Below are 19,465 nucleotides of genomic sequence, written 5' to 3' on the forward strand. Positions count from 1 at the left end.
GATGGATGGATGGATGGATGGATGGTGATACTATTTTGTAAGTTTTATGCAGACTGTACTGTAGTTGTATTATGTACAAAATATAAAAATAGAGATACCTGAATAAGTGTCCAGCTTTGACTGCTACATGTCATTTTTTGTCATTTTAAATCAGTTGCACAAAACTAAAACTTTTTTCTAAAAGAGAATATTTCTCTATTATGAAAGTTGTGTTTCGTTAAAAGCAGATATTCTACTTTGGAGGGAAACTTTTAAAAATCCCAGACTGTTGCTTTTTAAGTGTGCGTGCTTCACTGATCAGAGAGAATGTGATTTTATGTAATGATATGCAGAGGTGCTATTCTCATCTGGCAGACGGCTGCTGCACTGCAGTATGAAAGTGTTCCTTTCGGCAGAGAGCACGTGTTGCTGCATGGGTTCTTCCAACTCGAATACACCAGAGATAGACACTAGGTCCGCTGGCACAACTCTACTGCCTTAGAAATTCACACTCTGCTCAATATCCGGATGAACTCTGGCAAGATCTATTCATGAAGTTTTAAAAAAGACCAAAAGTGTAAAAGATTCACAAGTATATTTAAACCTTCCAGACTGTATTTGTGCTTCAGTGCTATAAAGTCTTCTTATTCTACAAATTCTTATTCTCTTATTTTCTTTCCAAAGAATTTGATTTATCAATGAAGAGATACAAAGCTGATCTCAATTTCCTATAGATTATCTCCTTCTTGATGTTTGGAAATAAGAGTTCAGTGTTTCCCCACTGAAAATATCTGATATCTTTTTGCAGTCATACCGGAGCTTTTTCAATAAGCAGAGTCGAAGATTGGTGTATTATGAGGCAAGACCACTTTTAAACAGCAGTATTTGTCATTTATTTAATGATAATACCCCGGAAGGTTAGAACACAGTTTATACACAGTACACTACAAAGTGTTTGTTGTTCCTTGACGAGCGTTAGAGAGAGCGATATGATTCATATTCGGTAAATGTTTGCTTTTTGACAATTTAAACACCGGTGCATTAACAGATAATGAACTTTAGTGTGTAAAGATGAGAAAACACAGGACATATACACATATAAACACACTCCCACATTTTTTACAAGCCACTAAGGAAATTTTGCATCTGGAGCTACAATGTTAATCATTAATCATTACTGATAAAGGAGGTAGAAGCTACAAAACACACTATTCTTTAATTTCAAGGTATTGCCCGTTGCTCATCTTAATTCTTCTGCTGTTGAATTATGTAGATTACAAAGACTGAGCTTGTTTAACCGACTACTCAGTTTCCCAATAAGCAGCAGAAAGAACAAGGGAGTCAAAAATATTTCTTACTGCAATTCAAACGGTAGATTTAAATTTACTGCAGTTATTTTCAAAATAAGCATAGAGTTGCATGCTTTTACTCAATCTACACAAAAATGGGTAAGTCATTATATATTGCATTCTTTTAAAGTTGTAAGAACAGCAACAAAGAGCAAATTTAAAGCAGCAAGGATGTACCAGTCTGTGATACAACATGAAATCAACAGTTAATGTTCATTTTAAATCTTTTTCCACCTGAGGTATAGCAAATTGGTAGCCAGGTGCTATACAGAAGTTGGCAGATACTGCAGTCAAATACATGACTGCTAGATGAGAAAAGCTACAACTCATCACTTTAAGCTTCTCTCGAAGAGACAGGTCATCCTGTGGTCTTGACACAAGCATGAATCCTCCCAACCCAAATAAAGCCATCCCAAAGCACATCACCTAGTCTGCAGGCAGGTGCACTGAAACAGATACCAAAGCTTAGAGCCACTGAGGCCATTTAGTCTCCTCCCTGACAAAAGAGGTCCCAGAAAAATATTTGAACTTGAAAGGAAACAGTGCTGTGCAGCAACATAAAGCAAAAGAGAAAACAGCATAAAAACATTGCACTTCAGAGGCAACAACGCAGTTTATTACCCATCGCAAAGTCAGAAGACTTTGCATTTATATAGTCTGAATATTTAAACATAACCCTAAGCTGTCTGTCTGAGTCCAGGCAGATAATTGGCATACAGAGAGTAAAATGCATAGCCTAGGGTTTACCCATCCTACACATCTCCATGGTTGGCCTAATGCTTTTTGTCCACACCCTGATACCGGAGTACTCAGTAGCCAGGGGATTGGCTGCCCATGCAGTGCATTGCCTGTCAATTGATCAGGGCCTGACTCCAGCTTAGTGCACCCTCACTGGGAACCTCAAATGAGGCACAACACCAGGGCATTCATCTTCATCAGAGGACCACAGGATAAAGTATCAGGGAATTTTTTCTTTCTCTAGCAGAGATGGGACAAATAAACCACTGAAAACAGATAATTTTTCCTTCTATTTGTAGTGCTTCAAGTGCTATCACTATCACATAATGCCTATGCTGTGTCCATGATGAAACTATATTGCAGACCCTCTCTGCTGACTCAATCTAATTACATGGTGCTTCTGTGCAGTGTTTAAGCCAAGCACATGCACATTTGCAGTATGATCATTTGCATCTTGGATATAACTGTGAAAACTTGATGCCCTCAATTTTTCAGCAAGCTAAATCTTCCATTTCTGCTGCTTCTCAATGATAAATCACCAGTTCACCGAAAACCCGAGTGAACAGGGAACTTGAGGGTTTGACCAATGTCAGAATTGGAGACATTGCTGTGCTACCAGTCAATACCAACAAATAAAATAGCCTGCTCAGATGGAGAATCGTGAATTTATTTTGCCTGATGTAATTCATTAAACTGTTGCTTATGCCCATTTATCATAATCAATCACAGGGCAGTGGAGCCAAAAGAGCAATTTAGAGTGCTACAGAGTTATGCCATTGCTGAGTCCATAATAAATTTGAGGAAGATTATATAAGGCAATATTGAACCTTGGGGTACATTCTCTGTCAGACTGTAATGAATCATTCACTGCTTAAGATCTATATTTTACAAATCAGTGACAGGTGAAAACAGATGAATGAATAAGGTGTGAATGCGAGTTTCAGAGGTTAAGCAAACCAGCTGTTGTGTGAGACACTGATTGTTAAGCACTCAAAATAATAACACTTTTTTTAAACCCACTGAACATTTCAGTTGAATGCATGTACCATAAATGATGAACTAAAACTCTGTGGTCAACTCAACAAACCAAAAACATACTTTTACCATGGTGTTGACAAATTTTGGTAGGTGCTACATAATAGGCAACTTCTTGCTCTGGGCAGACTTCGGATCCCAGCACTATTGATTGTGAGCAACACCAGATGTCAGAGTTGGATGAGAAATGAGGAGTCAGAGGATGGAACTGATGAGTGTGCCACGAGGAGGTTATTTGTCTTTTGGACAGGGAATTGTGTCAAGATTCACAACCCTCAAAATCCATCAGAATCTCACTGTCCAACAGACTATATGTTCATTAAAACAAATGGTGACATTTTCATTTCAAGATGCTGTTAAATGATCCTGTACACTTCAAGATTTTGTTTCTTGAGCAAAGTCTTTAAAACATGGCCATGAAATTTTATAGTCCAATCATTGATCTGGAGCACAAAATAATAACATTTCTATCCATTTTACAATGTGGGTGTAAAATAATGCTTTCCAGGGTAATCTGATCCCAGAATCTGTTCTATTTTTTGGCATAGATCTAATTAGTAAAGGATGTATTTCATAGCCATACAGAGATTTCCCACCCTTGCTGCTACAAAATAGGCAACACTGATCATTTTCAGCTTATTTTCTAGTCAGGCCTGCTGATACCCCACACAACAAATGGCCCACAGTCCCACCAGAGACAAGCTGCAGCTGCTGTGCTGGTGCGTCTTAGATCTTCAGCACTACGGCGATGTTTTGTCCCACATACATGCAGCAGCTTTGTAATTTAAAAAAAGGCTTCACAATAAACCCTGCATGTACTGCAGTGGTAGAAAAGCCTTCCTGTGGGTCTGAATTAGTGTTCTTGGACTTGTACCCAGAGTCCTTGCAGCCAAATCAAGTCAAGAGAAGAATTTTCTTTGCTGCCAAACACCAGCAGAGGGGGATGTGCTCAAGTCAGGAGGAGCAAGTTAATGTGTCAGCTGTGCCGGTTGAAGCCTCACAAGCTTCTTTGCAGCCACACCCTGATATAAGGCCACGTTCTCACAAAGCCACAGTGACGTGTGCAAGGATGTGTAATATTTATCTGAACAAGAGCATTGTTCACAGCGCACTGCACTTGAAATATTTCATATAAGCTACTTTACAACACAGTCAAAATACAGGATGTGTGTTGTCTCAAGATTAAATGCTCAACTTGTGTTTGTAAACATGACAGATGGAAATAGTGACAATTAAATATTGCTTTACATAAATTCCGTGATCATGTCAGATAATAACCGTGAGCATGTTTGGCACTTTGAGATTTAAATGACAGTGGTGTCATAGATTTTCAAAGGATTGTGAAATGAGGTTTTCACATGTACTGGCTGTCATTTAGGAAACAAAACTCGAAAACATTCTGCCTCAGTAGAGCTAAGTGAGCAGTGCTAATATTAGAAGGGTTTTTTCATAATAGTAAAAAAAAAAACCAGGTTAAAAATCCCTTCTGCAGGGCTTTATGAAATAGTCTGAGATAAATTATGCACATCCACTGGCTTTTGATATCCATCCCACGGGGCTTTTTTTCTTTTCATTAAAGCTCTATTTTTTCCAACTATGAATCCTTTTTTTTCTCAGAGAAAATGACTGGGCAAAATCTTTTAGTTCAAATCAGTGCAAGATTAAATAGCTTACCGTGTGTGCTTTTTTGAGGCTGATGAATGCGCACTGGCTGGGGGCTGTGATATTTTAAACTAGCTTAATTTAGTATGCCAACTTGTTGAAGTGGCACCTTGATCTTCTCACAATGAAAAGACTAACGGGACCTAAAATCAGTCAACTGTACACTGAGCAGGAAGACCACCAAAATATATTTTAATGTCAGCCAACAACAGGATTATTTCTGGAAAAGGCTATATCAGTGACTTAATTAAGTGTCATAGACAACAATATACTTATAAAATAACTAATTCTCACAATGCCGACACCCTTTTTCTCTTGTTTTTATTGTTTGTATCTTTTTTTCTTTTGGGTCATGTCAGTAACTTTTCCCCAGCAGTGAAAACAGCAGTCATGTTAGGCCTATTTGTCTAGAAAACGCAGAATTTAGAAGGAAAAAATCCAGACTGTGTCCTCAGTTAAACGTTATCACTAATCCATAATCTGAAAGTCAGAAAGTCATTCTCAGACACAAACAAACTCATACACAAATTGACAACGTGGCACTTTTACTGCATTATTGTTAATGATTTCTTAATAAAGAATGAGTATCAATAATCCTGGACTTCAATAAATTAATATAGCTCAGTCTCGTATCTCTGATAAAGGAGAATCAAACTCTATGCCGCCTCTACTGTAGCCGAGTCGCATTTACTATCGCAGCTCATATCGTACAGTTTACAGTTTCAGCGCCATGTTCCCATCCTTTGGTAAGAAAAGAAGGGTAATAATAACGATGAGACGCGTAGCTCATCCATATTAGAAGAGTCTTTAATGAACTCGGATCGTCAGAGACACTCCTCCTGCTCCCGGCTCCCTCCGCTCCGCTCCCGTTACCAGACGATGCGCGCGTGAAAATTTGCAGCCCCATCTTTATCAGTATCATCGCCGTGAAGACAAAGAGAAGACCGCAAATGAAGATGTGCTGCACTAGCAGGAGAAGCCCCTCTTAAAATCACCGTTACCGCAGCTGTGCCCGCCCAGAGGCAGACAGAGAACCGGTCCTTGGAGACTCTTTGGGGATGCGCAAAGATGTGAGAGTGAAGAGTGAGATGCATTATGATTGGCCATACTCATCCTAAAAGCGTCAGGCAAGGAGAGTGATGTTTGCTCCAGCAAAAGAGTCGACGAGGTGGCATCAAACTTGAAGGAGACGTGTTCAGTGTGCACATTCAATGCTTTCACGGCATTAACCGTAAACTTGCATCATTTCCCCAAAGAGGCGGACGCGCTTTCCGTGGTGCTGAAACAGAGACTTGGCTGATCAACTAGTGAACAAGAGGAGGAACCTCTCACTTCGTCACCTGCTTCTGAGCTTCAGTGTATTGAGGAGCCGTGGCAAGGTAAGTGCAGTGATGTACAGTGCCTTACAATGTAATGAAGATACGCTGTTTTCATTTATGTCTGTATCACGGCCACACATGAACCAGCCTCCGTTTTTTTAATCGCGTCTTTATCTGTTGCCCCGAGTTTCTGATGCGTACGTTTTATTTTAAAGTTTGATCCGATTTTACCATAGCAACAAAGTTTCATAATCAATGCGTCTTTAGATTGTTTAGCTTACATTCTCCAGCTGTGGAAACGTATTGCAGTTTGTCTGTCCTTTATGCTTGTCAGTATTAGACACTTTCTAAATGTAATCTGATTTAAATTCTTTCCCCGTTATTGTTGTTTTAAAAGCTCGAGGGACTTCGTTTTCTATATTGCGTTAATTTACCCTTAGGTTCAAGTGCACTAGAGAGTTTACTTACTTCAGAAAGTGTTTAAAAATGATGAAAACATAGCTTTATAACTGCTTGTGCACTTAGTTTTCTGTGCTGTCAGACATTTTCACACATCACTCCTTCTTTGAAACATGTATTATTAGAGTGAGAAAACACAGCATATACTTTACCACTGCAGCATGGGAAACATTGTACTTAGTAATGGTGCTTTCTGTTGGAACAGCAGGAGTTTGTGCTGGTCTTTCATTTTGCTGCTGGTACCTGTACAGTAGTTGTAGTTGTTGTTTGTTTGTTTGTTTGTTTCATACCATGACTATGTGCCTCAAAACTCAATTCACATTCAGTGTTTGTAAGGGAAAACTTTAAAAGTTGTGTTGAGGTTTAGAAATTCATACCACTATTATGAGTAGATTACCTTTGTTATATCACGTTAAAATGTGGCTGGACTATAACCAGGAAATAGAAACAAGTGAAAAAAGATTGTGTGCTGTTGTTCAAGTGTCACATTAAGATTGGTGTGTTCACTAGACCATAAAAATAGCCGCTGCTCGCTAACTGGCTTCAGGGCTGTATTTTTGGGTTATGTCACTTTTATAGCACAAAAGAGATTGTTCTAACATAATCATCCCTAACATAACTTTAAGGTTTGTGGTGGCTTTCAAATGCTTGATGTTTCCAGTGCACTGTCCAAAGAAATCTGAATAAACAATATCATATCAGACCAATAAAATGTTGTAAACTGATTGTATAAGAGACTGCATGTTCAAACCATGTGGTCAGTTAAAAGTTTAACATCTGAAAGAGCTTGTAGAGTGTTGTAATTGCAAGAGCTGTGACTTACTTGCTTTAATCAAGTACCTTGTTGGACTGAGAAGGAGCGTGGGTGTCATCAAAGCAGAACAAAGCCTCTTTGAGGTGGAAAAACCTAAGTTGTGATTAATTTCAAAAGGCACGCCTTAATTTCAAAGGCACGTTCTTGCATTTGAGACACTAAGTCAATATCCTACAAAGTCAGAGGACTTTTTGCGGTGTTGAAGGAGACTACTCAGAACTTAAAGCTATGGCTGATAAGCTTTTAAAACTGGATGGCTAGCTAAAAATTTACAACACAGCTTTTTTGTGTTCCGTGGCTCTTTAATAGATAGTTTGTTATTATTTGTATATTTTTACTAGAAGAGCTGTTATCCTCTCTCCCTAACTCTAACATGTCTTTACAATCTGAGCAGAAGGCAGGTGTATTTGTACCTGCAAGGCTGAATGAAGTACTTGACCTCTGTGTCAGAATTTGTTATTCATTCTTCATGCAAAGATTCAGACCCTCCACAAGATAATAAACAGAGTTGTAATTGCCAGTAAGGTTGCTCAGCAGCTTTAATCAATTACTGTGCCGTCTTCCATCGAGAGAGATTGGGAGTGCAGGTGTCATCAAAGCAGAATGAGTCTCTTTTGAGGTGGGAAATGCAAGACTCAATGACTTCACTCAGCTGGGTCACTGGACACACAGCAGAGCTTTGACGCGTACAAATTGTGCTTGAAGGTGCTGCGTTCATCCTGGGAGGCTCAGTGGCTGGCAGAGGACCAGCAGAGCAGGGACATTGCACTCCAGATGGCCAAGAGAGGCCAGAGGAAGAGTGCTGTCCAAGCCCAGCTGGGTGTACGGGAAGCTGGACTGCCGGTGGTGTGTGTACGTGATTGTGGGAGGCAGACGGGATGAGAGAAACAGTAAACGATAGAAAGAAAGAGGGATATACAGTATGTGAGGGTGTGTGTGTATTGAAGGAGTGGTTTGGGAGAGAAAGGGTGAGTGAGAGAGAGCGAGAGAGAGAAACTGAGAGCAAATGGTACAGGCGCCTCTGTGTGTGCTCGCATGCATGGAAGTAGTGATAGGAAAAGTGTGGGTGGAAGAAGAAATGAAAGAGAAGATGAAGGAGCTTGCATGTCTGTGTGCTGGTGCTAGTGTATGTATGCAACTGTGTATTTCTCTAGCTGTGTGTGTGTGTCTGTGTGTGAGTGAGAGTGTTGAAGGGACAGAAGCAGAAAGGGTTGGAGACAGAAAATGAAAGAAAAAAGAAACAGGCACTTGTGTGTATGTGTCGGTGTGTGGGAGGGAGAGAAAATGAAACTGGAAGAAGCAGGCATGTGTGTATCTTTGTGCTTGTGTATGATTGCAGAGAAAGCATTACTCAGTAAAAAAAAAGACAAAAACAAAATAAGAGGAAGAAAAAGGAACACGTGTGTCCCTTGGAAAATGAGAGTATGAAGGGTGAGAGAAACACTGGTTTGATTGGATGCTTGCTTTTGTATTTGCGAGGAGAGTGTTGTACATGGGTGGTCTTAACCCTCTCGAGGCAGGCATTGCCGATTTGCAACAGTTAAAAACTAACAACCTGATTACCCCACATACATATTTTATGATTTTTTTTTACTCAGAAGTACCACTGCAGGTCTTGGTTGTGAATTAGCAACAAAAAGTTTAATTTGAGCCTGAGAGGGTTAATACTGATGCTAGTATTCACTGATGATACTAAGAGGTGTATGAAGGCTGCGTGGAAAAACAAGTAAAATGGAATTTTACCTCAATTGGAAAAAAGTATCTCAGCATTTCATTCAGCCAGCTCTAACCTCTGACTCTGCGTTTTACCATTTTTCACACACTCGTTCAGCAGCAATGTGACTTTCAGTGTTCTCTGAGTATATGCTTTATGGCAAAAGGCTCCAGGCAGATGACCTCTTTCTCAAAGGTCATAATCTGATATTCACGCCCCACTATGATGGAGAAGATCTGTTGCATGTGTCAGGCTTTTTTTTTTTTATCCTTTTTTCAGCACATTTTACATCTTTGATGTAACACATTCTCCTTCTGAAGTAAAAGCCACCTGAGAATGCGCACAGAGCACATGACGACAAACACACAACGGCTTCACAGAGATAACTTTGCCTCACTGTTTCCATTTGGGAAGCCGCTAGAGAGCAGATGGAGAGAAAGCATGCTCTTTTTATTCTGCCACATCTGCTCCGTGATGGAATGGAGCATGATCTGCACTTTGATCACAATGAATTATTCCTATCCCTGGCTATAAATATGGTCTGTCTACAGCACCCAGTCTCTCTCTCACTTCTTAAACTAGGAATCTGTGCTCGCCTCTGAGTCGCTCTCTCCTTGAGTGTGTCACTGCGGCTCTACTGCAGCTCTGGTTTTCTTCTTTACACTGTGAAGGAACCGAAATCCGTTCCTTCAGCCCAATTCAGTAAAAGAAGCATTGTGTGCAAAAAGTTCTATATAAGAAACAAATAAAGGGGCTTTGCTCAATCTTCTATTATTCTTCCTTTATTCCATATTTCTCACTTTTGCAAAAAAATAAATAAATAAATAAATAAAAACATGAAAATGTCAAAACCAATAATTTGTCTCCCCTCTCAATACCCAGGCACGCTGTGAGTCTGTATCACACCCTGAAGAAGGATTTAATCAATATGTTTGCACATTGTGTTCACTCACTGACATTATTGTTGAAGATGTATTGCCAAACATGAAAATAATACAAATATTGCATAACAGCCAGTTTCATAAGTCTGTCCCTTCCTTACCAGACGGAGGTGCCATCCAGTGCAGCAGTGTGGCTCATTAGTGTGCTCTAAATGCTTTCTTAAAATAATGGATGGGATGTGTTAAATTCTCCCAATTATTTCATCTTTGGGCTGAAGGAAGGACAACACAGTGTATAAATGCTCAGTCAACAAGAAGAAAAAGATTTAGTGGCAGGCATTGGATAATATGGCTCAACTGATTACAGCCTGCATATCATATAGCTTTTATCCCTGTTCCATGACTGTGATACCAGCGTTGAAAAGATAAGCTTGAGTGCTGAGATGGACATTACTCTCTTACTTTTAAGACAATTTCGGATTTGAATTAAATATAGTTGGGAAAAATTGGATATACAAATTTACAAAACTGAAAATTATTAAATAGTTATTGAGGCCACAAACTCTTTATGAAAAAGATTGCTGTATGTATGATACACCTAATTTATTTTTCACTCTTTATTTGATCTAAGTGGGAAATTTTGTTCCTATCCTCACTTATTCTGCTGTGTGTGTGTTTGTGTCACTGTGTGTGCCCCTCCTCACAGACACAGAGTGGAGCAGATGAGACTCAGATGGCAAATGGTTCATAGCGCTTTTCTACTCTATCTGAGCACTCAAAGCGCTTTACACAACTTGCCTCATTCACACAAGCACCTTTTTTTGTATGCTCTTTCTCTCTAACATTCGCACACATTCATACGGGCAACTTGGGGTTAGTATCTTGGCCAGAAATATTTGTCATTCGGAGTGGAGCACAGGGAGCTTGAACAACCAGCCCTTCAATTAGTAAGTGACCTGCTCTACCAGCTGAGCCACCCCATATATCTCATGCTCTTCCCAATAAAATTTATATCAAGTTGTCAAAACCTTTTTTTTAATCAAAATAAATCCTGACACATGTTTAATCAAACAAAATAAAATATAAAAGCAAGATGAATGAGAATGTCAGAAAAGTGACAATGAGAATGTCAGAAAAGTGACATTCTCATTCACTTTACCAACTCTTTGCATTAAATGACAATTCAGATGCTTCCAAAGAGTATTAGCCATGCTATGTTAGCTTTTCTTCAAGCATTCCACTTCAAACATTTTGACTCTACTTTATAGACTGAGTTGTGGTCAGGATTTATGATTCATGACCTCTTTGAGATACAAAATTGGGAAATAGACCATCACTCACTGCAAGCAGGCCAAACTGGGATTGATTTTCTGTTAATGTGTAATTTCTGATTCGTAGAGCTGATTATCAGGTCTAGGATGGCATCATGAAAATTCTTTTGATATGTTAGGGACAAACTATGGCACAATTCTTATGAGAACATAAAAGCAATGGCAAAGACTGACTTCAGGCTATGCTTTATAGAAACAATCAGCAGAGATTGTATCTATGTCTTTGTACATCAGTGCATTCCACAGAGATGTGATGTGTCACTTTCTTAGCATCACTGCTTATGCTTATTGACTCATTTTCATACAAAGAATTCATAGTTCTTGCACACAGCACTTTCACATCATCTAGCAGCATTAACCGCAAAGTATGGTACTATCAACCTATCACCTCTAATGGGAACAAAAGGTCAGCCCTTAATTATTCATTCGGGATGTCAAACAATGCTTGCCGGCTGTTATTTAGGGTGAGGGAGACCCATATGAATAATTCAAGTGCAGGATTCGCTTTCCTTCGAAGAGTGGCACTGTGGTTCAGATGTTTGTGAGAGTCTTATCTCCGTGCAGGAGGCCTCTGTCATTCCTGAGCTGACCTTGGCTGTCACTGCAGCAGCAACATGGGTGGCACAGAAGGTGGCAGGGACGCTTGTTCTTCCCGTATCTGCAGGCCTCCTCCACACTGTGAGAGTGAGTAGGAAGGACTACAGGGAGCAGGCTGTCTAAGCTCCCTCAGTGTCTGTTTACAGTACACTATGTGCCACGCTGTGCGGAGCCAGTGCCAATGCATTTAAAAAAAGCAGATTACTCTTTAACAATGAGTTATTCTGCTTTTCACCCGAGGTACGTTTCTGTTTTGGTACACTAGCCATGTCAATTGCTCTTAAGCTGCTTTCTTAAGATGTAAGGGGTGTTTATTGCAGCTGAAGAGGCAAAAGCAGATATTAATGCTATTAAAGTGCATTAAACTGAAGAATGCTGTAATGTGAGTCACTTCCATGAAAGGATTAGGGGGAGGTGGCATGGAGAGGATTCTGAGTAAGGAGAGAAAGTGAAAATGTTCATCTTGTTATGTGAGATGCAGGAGGGAAAGTGAGGGACAGATGAAACAGAGAGTGAGAAAAGTGTGTGTGTGTGTGTGTGAGAGAGAACATTTATGCCAACTCGAATATCTCTGAACAATAACAGAAGCACGTACACAGATACAGAGCACGTCTATCAAGCAACGGATGGCAAGCAGCCCAGAGAAAATCAAATGAGAAACATGTTTGTCATTGTAAATCCAATCAGCAGAATGATCCTATCCTCCTATGGCCACTATCTCACTGCTGTTTGTACTGTAGCACTCAGTGTAAGCGGAGGGGATCATCAGACCTGTGACTCCTCTGCAGTTATAGATAAAATACCTTAATCAATAGTTGTTGATGGGGACACTTAAGAGTGCATCTGCAATCAGGGATTTTCCACTGAATCCAGTGCGATCTTTTTTTTACAAGTGTCATTAAATTTAAGGTATCATTTTGAAAAGGGTTAGGTCTATAAATGGTTTATCCTTGGGCAATGATTGAAACCACAATAAAAGCAGCAGAGATCTAATTACACCATGCAGTCCTGTGACTACTGGTAAATCACTGATTTCTTGTCTTTCTGGATGTCTTAAATACAATATAGTAATTGCTCAAGCATTTTAGTGAAGAACATGAAAAAAGGTTCTAAATCTTGATTAGGGAGTATCGGTGAAGGCCGTTATGTTCCACGTTATAAGTGCACAAATACCTGTCGCCTGGAAATCAAATCCATAAAGAAGACAGGCTGATGAATTGAAAACAGAATATTATTTGGGGGCAGGGATGCTCAGGGGTTGGCTTATGATCTCAGTATTTCTCTGAGAGTCACTGCCCTTGTTGCTACCACACTATGTGCAGAGAAGTGACAGTGCTCATTTATCTTGGAGCAGAAAAAAACAGTTGAGGAGAAGCAGTTTCATCTGGGGTTTTCTGTAAAAGTTTGGAGGACGTGGATTAACTCATAGAACCCCAGGGGTTAGAAGCAGCCTCTTGTCCTGGGCTGACAAGGTTACTGTTTCAGAGGCTGATATCGAGGCAGTTGCTCTTTGAGGTCAAAGACAGCATGGTGCCTGGAAGTCCATGGAAGGACATGGCCATACTTGCTGCCAGCACCTCACCACACCACAGGGCACCTAAGATGTTAACCCTTCTGGAACCAGGTTGCAGCTCAGGCCAGAGTTTTGCAGCTTGAGTTAATTCCACAAATCTTACTCTCCAAGAACTTCATTTAAGACTTGACAACGCATTCAAGCCTTCATTTGTTACGTGGGTCGATTAAAAAGAATTGAAATCAGTGATTAAAACTTAAAGAACTTCTATATAATTTAGATTGTGAAAAGTTTTGGAATTGCTTATAAAAAGTATATAAAAATAAGCTGCAGGTCCATGCAAGGAAAGACTTTGTAAATTATCAATAGTGTGCTGATTAAATGCATTAAATCATTTCATCAGCCTCCCATAACATTCTTTCACTATTCACAATGTCTTAAATACAATTCAAATCCCTTTAATCAGCACCTACTTCACACAGCTCTTTTTGAAATATTGTATTCATAGGGCAACAATAGCAATCATTTCAATGTAACCAGACTTTGTTAAGTTGGCTGAAAGATATTCCTTTGAATTACGTAAAAATCCGGTGTAATTTTTAAATAATGTATACGGATTGATTGTTTGTGATCAGATGGCTTTTTATAAGGTACAGTATATAAGTGCAGTTCACTTTATATTTTCTATTTAGACCACATTTCTTAGTAGCTTAGTGATTAATTATGTACATTGTTCATCACACGATGATCCTACAATAGACCATATGGTGGCTGTGTTATGTGAGATTTAGTTTTGTTGAGATTTAGCAGAATATTAATCATCAAAAAGGAAAAGGAAAAAGTTCCCTACATCCTCTCAAGAATTATTACCAAATTAGTCAATACAGCATGGCAGTGTTATATTACTTTAATGAATGGACAAGGCCATCATTTTTAGGGTGCATTTGCTACAAATTCACTGTTGACACAATACATTTTAATATGATTTGTTAGAGGTAAATCCTTCTATTGTCAGATATTATCTGGTGTTTTAGAGTTTCATTTACATTGAACTGTTTATTATTCAGTCCTTGAATTCCTGCTTTAATTGAGTCAATACAAACACATCTACCTTGATTGTTATTTAATGTTTATTGTTAAGTGATTAATTCCTGCACTGCCATAATTACATCCACCCTCATAAAAGAAAATGAATCCCATTTTTGTTATTTTTTCTCTCCATATGATTAAACAAGAACCACAGGCAAAGGGTCGCTCATTCAATTAGACTTTCATTTACCACATTTAATTACCCACACTCTCTGCCCTCTTTGACCCTGCAGGATGCCTCATATGACTAATGAATGCACTTACCTGATTTCCTTGCCAGGGAAATCACATCAGTGTCCATTTCCAATCATCTGCTCAGAGGAAGGCTGTAAAATTGGTGACTGAAGATTAAAGGATTTTTTTGGGTTGGGGTGTGGTTGTGGCGTGGGATGAGTATATATTGACCAGGGCAGAGGTTTCAAGCAAGCACAGAAAGTCTCTGTGATGTTTCCAGCTGGCCACCTTACTCAAGCCAGACACTTTGATCTTCCATAATCCCATGTAGCCACAAGTAGTCACAATTCTCAGTGTGTAGCAGCTGAATCAAAACTAGGCAGAAAAGTGTTCTAGCACTGAAATCAGCAGTATTCGCTGTGGATGGTACGTAAAACTGCTAAAGGGTAAAATTTAACATCCATTACCAGCTTCACTTACTGTTTATTCTAAAGCAAAACAGCCTCAGTCCTGAAACTCTGTCCTGACAAGTTCCATACAGTCAGAATCATCACTGTCGTCATCATATGGTTCAATGAGCAAGTCTCATACATGACTGACACTGACATTCAAGATAATTGAAAGAGATACTGGAGGCCAGACAATTTGCCACAAAGACTATCTGATATTGTTTTGTTGGTGATGTTACTTAATTATAATATAAATATTATCATATAATATTATACTGCCCCAACCATCATTGCAGCTAAACAATTTCAACATTGTGATGTCATATATTAGGAAAAGATATTTTCTTATATTAAAATTTCACAACATAAGTCGTGTGGTTTTTTTTAATTGTTTAAGGTTGTATTTTGACCAGAAAGCCTTTAGTGTCCTATTCTTGGAAGACTGTGTTCTCTAAAGGCAGATTTTTTAGGTACAAATGCATATGGGTATAAATGCTCATCTTTTATCTGGCTTTTTATTACGACAATTTCAAGCAATGGTAAAATTTTAGCTAGGGCCAAATACTAAGCATCTTAAAAATTTTTTTCGATGAAACTGAAATTAAACTAGCTATTTTATTAGCTAGCTATTCATTCATTCTCTTCTACTTATCCCCATCAGGGTCAAGGGGGTGTTGGAGCCTATTGCAGGAACCATAGGTTGAGACAGCTAACTAGCATTATATAAAAAAATATCCACCCAGTTTGTGGACATGGTCTGGAATATTCCCCTAATATTATCTTAAATAGGGTTTAAAACAGACTGACTAGCTTTAGAAATGAGTCATTTTCTGGATCAGCTGATGATACCTTTTATTTAACCAGTATCATCTCTTACTTAGCTAGAAAATGTCAGTTATATAAAGTGCATTTTTTATGTGTGCAAAATATGCTCCCAACTGTATTAACTTGTTGCTTCTGCATAAAAATTCAAAAAGGAGGGCCTCTAGTAATAGCAACAGTATTATAAATGCAAAATAGAAAAATACCAGTGAAAACTGCTTGATAGTGGCCTGGAAGATTTTCTCAAAGACTATATTGGCACTTACCAATGCTAATATTATACACATCATTGATGTGCAGCATCAAATCATACTAGTTATTGCCACAGGGCTGCTGTGCTTTAAATCACATCTTTTATTCAGCTGCATATGCTACATGCCTTCAAAGAAGCAGTGTATTTACTTTGAGCAAAATACACAAGACATTAAGAATTACGTCAGTCTTGAAAGGTTAAAAACTAAAAGAATTCACCTCCTTAATACCTGCAAAAGAGCTCCTTAGGAAAACTTTAATAAAAAGGAGAGACACAGAGTTCATTACACTGTAGCTGCACATGATTGTCTGTCAGCTCCCTCTTTGACTTAATGAAAAGTTATGGCAAGTGAGTGACTTTATGAAGTGGTTTAAAGGAGTTCTTTAGCTCAACAAAAACTGCATGTTTTGCTCTCTTGTATAATTGGCATGTAAATAATTATGACTTGGAGTCCTGACAAAGTAAAAGTACTTAAAAACTGGCCTTAGAATCTGAGGAAATATGCAATGCTAAATTCAAATAGCTTTTTGCCATACGACAAATGTAGGCAGAATCAACCAGCTGTAGGCAGGATTATTTGCAGGATTTGTGGCCACGTTGTTTTTATATGTGATTTCTTCCAACAATTTTAAAATGAAAAAGACTTTAAGCTCACGTTTTGTATGGGTGTACAGTTGGAGTGCTCTAATTCTGAAGTATTATGGCTAACAGATAAATTGGATTAAATTTGGGTATGAGTCATTAGCTTTCAGCCATGTTGTTTCTTAATGAACTTATTTAGTAAAATTAAACTGTTGTCTTTTTTTTATATACACTTGCTGGGTAGCACATTAAGTAGTGGAGTATTATTGCCTCAACATAACTGCTTTGCATTAAATTTTAAAGAGGGGCTCCTATTAATATTTAAGATTAAGCATTCAAGCAATAGTGTCTGACTATAAGCTCAGAGTGGATGTCTTTTAAAAAACTAAAGTTAACCCTTGTCTTCGCTGTTTCATACAAATAAAGATTAATTTATGGGGTCATTAAAAATTTACATTCCCATTCTACTCCTATTAATCAGTTCCTAATCGGATCTGAGGTGACTGCACATAGGCTATTTAAGCCTGGAATTATAGCAGGTGCTACAAACGACACTCCAGGGAACAAGGTTGGCCAAGAAATCACATTCAAAGTCATTCTGTATTACCATTTAATATTTCCTGTAAAATAGTTAAACTCGAATCAGGCTGTATATATTTGTTATTGTTATTTGTTATATATTAAGTTTAAGTATACATTGTACTGCAGAGACACAGAGTTTTGACTTGTGTCTGAAGTCAGGTTTCTCAATAAACATACACAAGTCGTACACTTGGTGAAATGCTCATCAAGTAAACTCACTGTACCTTGTGATGGAAGGAAATCATGAGTTTCTTTCACTATGAATCCACCATTTTATTCAGTTACAGTGTGTCACCAAGAGGTGGTGCTTTCACTGCAAAAACGTTGATGTATAGTTTCAGATTGTTTTGATAGCTTGCAAAATAGATTGATCCAAATCTAGAGTGAATTTGAGCAGTTGATCTTTTCTTTTTTTTTTCTTTTTTTCAGATCGCTAAAACTATTTCAGCAAACATTCCTTTTTTCCTTCATTTTAATCTAATCCAATGAAGAAATCTTTTCAAACTACAGTATTGTGCAAGAATGCAGAACCATCTCTTATTTCTTTATATTTTGTTTTTTGTTCATAAGAAGCCAGTGGTCCTGGTAATTTTTAAAGTGGTCTTCAGCAATACTTTTCCAGGCTTTCTCTAGGTCTAGGTCAACATTAACTGTTTTTTCACTCATTTTCAGTCCTGTAATGGTTGGAACAAAGATTCATAGGTCACTTAACACTGACCTATCATCATTCACACATAACCACCCCGCCTCCATCTCAAGGAATGAACATTGTTCAGTTCTTAGCAAAGAACTCATTTTAAATTATCATCAAGTCATGCCCACTAATATATGGCAGCATGTTCATTAATGTGTGTTACTAACATTAGTTTACGCTGGGAAAAAATTGTTATCTTTACAGGGACTCATGACAGAATCTAATAAAAGGCAGTTTGACAGAAAGTCTCCAAACCAGTCTGACTAGTGCGCATGCTTTCATTTTGTCAAAACCATATATCACACCTACACAAGTGATACTGGTCCCTGTCATAACCTCCTTTACGGAGCAAAATTAACATCAGCATTTTTCTTTTTTCCCCCTTTTTATTGATCTCTTAATGTATTTTAAGTTGGTCATTTAAAAGTAGTAGGCCGTTTAATTTAAGGCCTTGTGAAAATAACTTTTCAAAAAATTATTTATTAATTTATTTTTCATTAAACAAGAAGGGAGAGTTTTTTTGCACTGGTATGTCAAGAAAACAGCTGAAGTGGGGGTGTCATTACAAAATGAGACTTCACAGGAAACCAGAACTCTTTTTGAGAGACTGCTGTTATTAGTATATGACCGCACTGTTCCAGGGTATTGTGATTTCCCTTTTTGAATTAAATCATGCTTTTCGTGGAAGGCTTTAGTGTAAATATCCTCCTCTGACCATAAAGCAATCCTGTTCAAAGCTCTTTGGATTTAATATAGTCTTCTTCTTCTTCTTCTTCTTCTTCTTCTTTCTGTTTTATCAGAATTCTGCTAAATCAATAAACGGCCAGTATACAGTATGCAGTAAGCATAAAGTATAACATAATATACTGAATGTGAATTTGACGGCCACAGATGTGCATCTACCAACATGTGGTAAGTTAAGACACATCACCAGGAAGGCAATACTAAGCCTGCAGCCTGTTTTCATTGGGTCAGAGGTTCAAACATGAGCAGTATCATAGAGAATATGAAACAAACAGGCAGGTAACAAAATCAAGTTTGTGATCAAGTAGGTGTGGGTTTGAGTTCTTGATGCAGTTGGAAAGGTTTGGTCACGGAAAGGGAATAAGTAATGCTTTCTGAACCTATGCCCACAATGGCAGAGGTGTAACAGCTCTCAGAGAGAACATCTGCAGCCTCGTATAGTTGACTGAGACAGGCTGTGCTTTAAGTAAGCATTCCTTCACCCAATAAAACTGGCAGATTTCACAAAGCAAATAAGCAAAAAAAAAAGGCATTTTTAATCAATACAAAAAACAACACCCAAATAATGAACATATGTCTACTTTTTGTTCCCTGCCACATTATTTAGTTAACAAACACACACACCCACCCACACACACACACACACACACACACACACACACACACACACACACACACACACACA

At 38.4% G+C, this 19,465-nt stretch overlaps 1 protein-coding gene across 1 annotated transcript in view; it reads left to right on the forward strand.

Moving 5' to 3' along the window:
- The first annotated feature begins 5,421 nt into the window (after positions 1-5,421).
- The window catches only part of chst8 (carbohydrate (N-acetylgalactosamine 4-0) sulfotransferase 8), a 186,408-nt gene continuing 172,364 nt past the window's right edge, over positions 5,422-19,465 (forward strand). Inside the window, exon 1 of the mRNA XM_005727605.1 lies at positions 5,422-6,142. The gene's annotated coding sequence lies outside the window, so the exon portion shown is untranslated. The remainder of the gene's footprint in view (positions 6,143-19,465) is intronic.

This window comes from Pundamilia nyererei, unplaced genomic scaffold, assembly GCF_000239375.1.
Source record: "Pundamilia nyererei isolate P.nyererei 1_Seehausen unplaced genomic scaffold, PunNye1.0 scaffold00025, whole genome shotgun sequence".
Taxonomy (NCBI): domain Eukaryota; kingdom Metazoa; phylum Chordata; class Actinopteri; order Cichliformes; family Cichlidae; genus Pundamilia; species Pundamilia nyererei.